We start from the raw sequence: 7,075 nt of genomic DNA, 5'->3' as shown, positions 1-7,075 counted from the left end.
TTTTTTTTTTTTTTTTTTTTTTTTGAGATGGAGTTTCTCTCTTGTTGCCCAGGCTGGAGTGAGATCTGCCAATTTCAGGTCATGCCCTTCTCCCTTCAGGGTGGCTGGAATATGGATACGACGGTGGGAGCAAGAGCAGTCTTCCCAGACCATGAAGCAGAAACCCTGTATGAGGGTAATAGAGCAGTGAGAAAGAAGGTGTCTGGGTCCCCAGCACAATGGGGACTCCGTGCATGTACTGGACAGCTTGCACAGAGGCTGTTATGCATAGATAAAAACTATTATCTTAGCCTTTGTTTCAACAGCTAGTCCAAATCCCAATGAATATAAAGGTACTGCTTGGACTGGGTGGTCAGATATTTTGAGCCCAGCTCTCAATAAATAAGCAGGAGCCAGTCTTCGAAAGATCGAGATAAAGAACATTCCAGGGAGAATCACGTGAGATCCAGATGCACAGGTCCAGAGGTGGCAACAGGTTTGTCCCGCCCCAAGGGCAAAAAACAGGCCAGAGTAGCTGATACCAGAAAGGTTGGCAGGGCCAGGTCCCACATGCAACTCGACTTCACTCTAAGTGCAACCAGAAGGGTGTTACGAGGAGAGAGGGGTCTGGTTTCTGTGGGGACAGGATGCCAGTAAAAAGGGATGAAGTGGAGGAGAAGCAGAGACAGGGAGGCCATGAGGAGCTCCTACAACAGTCCAGGTATGAGAGGACAGAGGCTTGCACTAGTGGCAACAGCGCAGGTGGAACAGAGGGATTTGGGAGACCTTTGGGACGCTCGGCCAACAAGACCCACTGACAGATCAAACACAGGGAATGAGAGAAGAGGCCAAAGAAGGCTGATGGTACAGTTTCTGGCCTGAGCCACTGGATGTTTTGCAACTGAGGCCAACACTGCCCACAAGACACTGTCCCCTTCTTCCTCACTAACAAGCTACTATTTTGTTCAGGATCCCTCCATAAAGCCTAGTGTTCAAACAGGGGCCCCTCCCCAGCACCAGAAATTGAGTCTCCATTAATTTCAGCCAGTGGTCTCTGGGGTGGAGCCGGTGTGGAGCACTGCTCTAGTTTGACATGGCAACTGCTAGGGGATGGAGGACTGTGGACTTTTTTGTGTGCAGGGTCCAGGGCTGCCAAATGTCTGCAATGCATAGGACAGTCCACCAAATGAGTAACTGTCCTCCCCTACAGCTAGCATGCCCTGCAGAGTGGCTCTGGTCAAAGTCAAGAAGGGTGGCCCTTCTGCTCCTGGCCAGCAGTTGGTTGAGGCAAAGGCATGTGATGCCTCATGGAGAGATCTGCACCTGCGTGGGGCAGTAGAGGGCGTGGTGTCCAGAACTGTGTCTTCCTGCACCCCTGGAGGACTGGGCCACCACCTGAGCATGGAGGAGCTTACAGCTGGAAGCGGGTGTGCAGCGCGGCCTCCTGCCTGACTTCTGGTGGCAGGAGATAATAACTTGTAACTTTGAGTTGAGAATATCAGCGACGTGATGAAGGAGGGAGATTCTACAGCCCTCTCCTCCCCACCCCTCTTATTTATTTATGTATTTATTTTCAAGACAGAGCCTCACTCTGTCACCAAGGTTAGAGTCCAGTGGTGCGATCTCAGCTCACTGCAACGTCTGCCTCCCAAGTTCAGCCTTCTGGGTTCAAGCAATCTTTCCATCTCAGCCTCCCAAGTAGCTAGGATCACAAGTGTGCACCACCATACCTGGCTAATTTTTGTATTTTTAGTAGAGACAGGGTTTCGCCATGTTGGCCAGGCTGGTCTAGAACTCCTGACCTCAAGTGATCCACTCGCCTCAGCCTCCCAAAGTGCTGAGATTATAGGTGTGGGCCACCGTGATGGGCTATCCCCACACCTATTATAAAGCCAAGTCAGGCAGAACAAATGCCTGGTCCTAACAGCCCAACACCAGCTCTGACTCAGGATGGAATGTCACGCAGCCCCAGGACGGGCAGGGCCAGGGTGCAGGCCAGGCACCCAGCAGTCACCAGGAAGCAGTGGCCCCTTGCGGCACAGAAGCCAGTTGGGAGGAACAGGGGCAGGGAGGAGGAGAGTGGGGGAGTCAGGCAGAGTCCAGGATATGGAGGGTGGGGTGGGCTTCTCCTGGTTTTGCCTGCCCAACATCCAGCCTCCTGCTAGTTGGTAAGAGTACTGCTTTCCTGAAGTGGAAACTCAGCTCCCCGACTCTCTGGAAGTTTATGGATGCCTGACTCCAACCCTTCACAACCCAGGGAACGCACCTGTGATCTAAGCCTGGCTAGTCAGGATGTTCCATCACCCTGACCAATGAAAATCTGCCCTGAGGCTTTTGCTGTAAATTATTATTAGAATAAATTATTAGAGCAAAAGTCTCAGGGGAGATTCTCATTGATAATTGAGGAAACCCTCTCTGCTGAGCTCAGTAAGTCAGGGCTGTACCACCTTGACCTCACACTCAGAGACCTGCCTCAGAGTAAAGCCGACACGGAGGAGTGCAGAGCTGAGACACAGATGAAGACAGATCTTGATGAGCTCACTGGAGCCCCTGGATTCAGACACACCTAAAGCCAGTCCTACCCCCTTGGATTTTTCAGTTATAAATCCCAACAAATCCCCATTTCTGCCTAGGCCAGTTTGAGTCTGATTTCTCTAATTTACCACCGAAAAACCTCCAGCTAACACAGGTTATGGAGTCAAGAAGATGGGCTGCACTGCTGGTTCCGCCACATGCTTGCTGTGTGACCTGGGTGAGTCACTCCCCCTCCAAGTGTCATGGGGAAAACACCTGCCTAACAAGGGGTGCCATAAGAATAAAAAAAAAACAGGGAGATAAACATCTACAAAAACAACACATGTACAAAGGTGGTTGCTGCTTTTCTTTTTTTTTTTTTTTGAGACAGAGTCTCTTGCTCTATCGCCCAGGCTGGAGTGCAGTGGCGTGATCTTGGCTCACTGCAACCTCCACCTCCCGGGTTCAAGCTATTCTCCTACCTCAGCCTCCCAAGTAGCTGGGATTACCAGAGAAGGTACTGAAGGGCAAGGAGGGAAAGGAATTGGTTCCCAGGTCCATGGACTCCTTTGGAAGCCCCCATTGCTGTGGGGTCTGAGGAGAGGCAGAGGAGGTGTAAGCTGCTCTCCCTGCCCCCACTCCCCTGCCTACAAAATAGCAACCTCTGTGCCCAACCTCGGTGCTCTGGTTTCCAATCCTGGGAGGGTTATCCGCATTGTGCACGTGGAACTCAGAGGGGCAGCCACTTGCCAGGCCAGCAATCCAGGCTGTCTGTCTCCAGAGCCCAGGCCCCCAGTCAACAACTTGCCAGGTACCCCTCTCCGGGCCTGTTTCTCCATCTGTGGGTCAAGAGCACTAGGCTTGTTCTAGAGCTATCTTCTCAGACCTGATGTGGGAAATACCCTGGTGTTGTTAACATGCAGATGCTCCTCCCAAGGGCAGGGGTAGGGCTGACAGTCTGTGTTTCCCACAGGCTTCCAGGTGGTGTCCCTCCTGCTGCTGCTTGATCCAGCAACCCCACTGGGGTTATGGGGCTGCTGGCCATACCAGGATTGCCATTATGTATCAAAGCTTATGAAATACCTGAAGCCCTGACTTTTTTGAGTTTTTTTTTTTTTCTGGAGACAGTCTCGCTTTCTTGCTTAGGCTGCAGTGCAGTGGTAAAATCTCCGCGCAACCTCCACCTCCTGGATTCAAGTGATTCTCCTGCCTCAGCCTCCTGAGTAGCTGGGATTACAGGTGGGTGCCACTACACCCAGCTTATTTTTGTAGTTTTAGTAGAGATGGGGTTTTGCCATATTGGCCAAGCTGGTCTCAAACTCCTGACCTCAGATGATCCACCCACCTTGGCCTCCCAAAGTGCTAGGATTACAGCCGTGAGCCACCGCGCCTGGCCCGCACTGACTTTTAGTTAACAGGACCCCTGCTCTTATCTGTGCAACAGTATTGACCAAACCCCAACCACGGCTACCGGATGGGAAACCCTGGGGAGAGGGGCCCTCAATGCTTCCCACCCCAAAGGACTGTTGAGCTTACAAACCCTGGAGCAAGGACATGGTGGGGAAGCGCCATAGGGCAGAGGCCAAGTTACTTTGCTCTCCTGTGTTGTCCTTCGGCCTTGGGGCTGGCAGGTGTGTGGTCCCTGTCCTAAGCCGGAGACCCCAGGAGGATGGGGAGGCCTGGGCCCAATCTGACCTGCACCGTGCCCTCCTGGTTGCTGAGCTGGTCCCTTCCTCAGGGCCTTTGTACTGGCTCTCCCCTAGCTTTCTCCTGGCACCTCCTCTGAGAAGCCCTCCCTTCTCAGCTGTCTCCAGCGCCCGAGCCGCGTTTGGGTGTTTACTACTCTCTATCCAGGGAGTGCTCAGGAATCGGTCCCCTAGAACACGGCCTGGCACGACACGAGCAGCCCTCAACAGGTTGTTATGACGGGAACAACTTAATCTCCAGCACCGCCAAGCCCCGCTGGGGACTGGACGACCCCGCGGCCCCTCCTCACTGCAGAGAGGAGGGGAAAGGCAGCCCCCACCCGCCTTCCCCGAGTCCAGGGGGAGCGGAGGCTTTGACACTGCCCCTTGCGGGGCAGCAAAGCCCCGAACCGGCGCAGGCTTGGCTCAGGAGCACCTCGGCCGCTGCGAACGGCCACCGTGGGGCTGCAGCCCGTGCCGCCACCCCGCGCCGGAGCGGGTCGCCGAGGTCCGGATCTCCTCCCGCACTGCCTCCAGCCGGGGCCAAGCCCGACGCCACTGCGTGCGGCTCCCTCCGGAGCCTCGCGTGGCCCCGCGCCCCGAGCGACTCCTGACTGCCCGGCGCTTCTCCCCTGGGTTCCCACACCCAGGGTCTTCCCTCCCAAACGCCGCCTCGGCCGTCCGAGCGGCGCCCGAGCGGCAAGGGGCCGCCCGCGGAGCAAGAAGGGGCACCGCGGCTGGGCTTCCCGCTGGGACGGGGGACCGGTCTCCCCCTCTAGCTGCGGCAGGAGACATGGAGAAGGCCGCCTCCTTACCTGAAAGCCCTGGCCGCGCTCAGGCCCGGCCGCCCCGGCCGCCCATCCGCCGCCGTGGGTGTGCGCGGACCCAGCACAGGCCGCGGGACTCCGGCCTCCAGCGCCTGACCAGGCGGCCGCGGCCGGGGAGCGTCGCGCAAGGACCGGGCGCGGCCGGGTCCGCGGAACGAGGGCTAGGCAGGAAAGGCGAGGCGGGGTCAGCTCGCACACCCTACAGCCCTTCCAGACAGCGGCTACCCGTCTTTTTCGTCCAGCCCAAACTGCGAAAACGGCCACAGTCCCACAAGTCCCAGAGTCCCTGTATCACTCGGGCCCGCCCTCTAACCTCCAGCAGCCTATAGGAATAAGCCATCACTGAAAAAAAAAAAAAAAGTGGGAGAGACCAATCAAATTCCCAAGAGACGGAGCAGTCCGCTGACCTCTTAAAGAGACAGCACAGAGTGGGTGCGTAGGCGCGACGCTGCTTCCAGGAAGAGAGAGGCCTTCCTTTCTCACTCGGAAAGCGGGCGGAATCGAAGACTGGAAAGCTCAGGACGCGCCACCTTTCGCCCTGCGCGCCTTCCAGCTGGCGGCAGTTGTCAGTGGACCAGCTGGCGGTAGCCGCGCTCCACCTCCCGGCCGGGACCGCAGCCGGACCGTCGGGGCGGAGCTTCCAGGGACCGCGCCCTCGCGTGGAGGCGCCTCGGGAGCCCAGCAGGGGCGACCTGAGCTCAGCTGGGAGGAAGGCGGGGCGGGGACCTTCACCCTCCCAGCGTCACGCGCTCCCGCTGCGCCACACCGCAGGGACGCCGCCTCCCAGCGCGCTGCTCCACGCGGCGGCGCCGGGCCTCCCGCACTCCTCTTAACAACTCTGCTGGGCGGTCATTATAGTCACGTTTTACAGGGCCACCTGAGGCTTGGAGAGGTCAAATAACTTGCCCAAAGCCCGCAATGAGGAAGCGACATAGCCAGGACGCCTCCCCCCAACTCTAACTTCCACAATTCTTCAAGCCGCTTCCTCTGGAAAGCCCTCCCTGATTGCGCCTGTCTTATCCCCTGGCATGGATGCTGCATTCACCATACTCAAGCCATGCGGGTCTCTGTTTCTGTCCCTCGGCTGTTCCAAGCTTGTTCCTGCTCCTGTCTCTACGCCTGTTCCCCTGCTGAGCTGGCTCCTTGCCACATCATGTCCTTAAGAGGGTTTTGTGGGCACCCTCGCTGGAGCAGCCGTCCAGTCTCATTTCCTTCCAAGCATCTTAATTCTCTCCTGATTGTCTTCATTAACTGCCTCCCAGTCCAGTCTCCCCACTCTATTATAGAATTCCAGCGTCATGAGGACAGAGCCAAGAGAGCCACGCTGTAGAATGTCCCCTGCAGCATCTTGAGGCTGACTCAGAGCCTGGCACAGATTGTAGGCACCCAGTTATTACAGGCACCCTAAGACTCACACCTCATGACAGCACCGCTGGGCTGGAATGAGATTGGGTCCCATTCTCCTCCTTGCTCCTGTCCTAAAAAGACAGGGAGATTGAGGAAGAAACCACCTTGTGATCCTCTGGGACTTCATCTGGGACTTTCCCAGCCTGGACTGCACCCAAATGTGCATAGCCTAAGTTTCAGTTTCTGTATTCACCAGAGAGGCTGGGCAATGGCGGCTTGCGTAATCACGAATGACCACAGACACAATGAGCCATGGGGAATCCAGTGGCTCCTCAAGCGCCTGCCAGAAAGTTATACATATCACTCACGCTCACATTCAATTGGCCACCGCTTCTAGCCTCCAGAGGGCAGGAAACTGCCACCCTACCATGTGCCAGGAAGGAGAAGTCATGGGACATGTGTGACCAGGCCTGATAACTACCCTCTGTAAAGTTCTTGTATCCGTTTGAACCCTGAGAGCGCACCAACAGACAACACGATGCAGTGTGGAAAAATATGCTGTTTTAATGAGCACCTGGGTGCAGGTGGGCTGAGGCCTAAAATGGCATCAGCCCCAAGTGAGGACAGGGCAAAGGTTTTATAGTCTCCTGTAAACAGGAAGTACCCTAGTCTGGCATAACTGATACGTTGTACCTGGATGGCCTCTTTCTCGATCTTCATGGG

General features: G+C 56.2%; 1 protein-coding gene across 2 annotated transcripts in view; it reads right to left on the bottom strand.

The window, feature by feature from the left end:
* TPRA1 (transmembrane protein adipocyte associated 1) overlaps positions 1–5,695 on the bottom strand; it is a 17,074-nt gene extending 11,379 nt beyond the window's left edge. The window contains exon 1 of one of the 2 annotated variants that reach the window (XM_017885128.1): positions 5,413–5,695. The gene's annotated coding sequence lies outside the window, so the exon portion shown is untranslated. Of the gene's footprint in view, positions 1–4,993; positions 5,306–5,412 lie in introns of those variants that run through there. The other variant, XM_017885127.1, reaches the window with a different exon arrangement.
* Between the last annotated feature and the right edge of the window lie 1,380 nt (positions 5,696–7,075).

Source organism: Rhinopithecus bieti, unplaced genomic scaffold, assembly GCF_001698545.2.
Source record: "Rhinopithecus bieti isolate Rb0 unplaced genomic scaffold, ASM169854v2 scaffold_13262, whole genome shotgun sequence".
In the NCBI taxonomy this organism is placed as follows: Eukaryota; Metazoa; Chordata; class Mammalia; order Primates; family Cercopithecidae; genus Rhinopithecus; species Rhinopithecus bieti.
The sequence above is the reverse complement of the archived record's forward strand: the minus strand, read 5'-3'. Positions and strand labels throughout refer to the sequence as shown.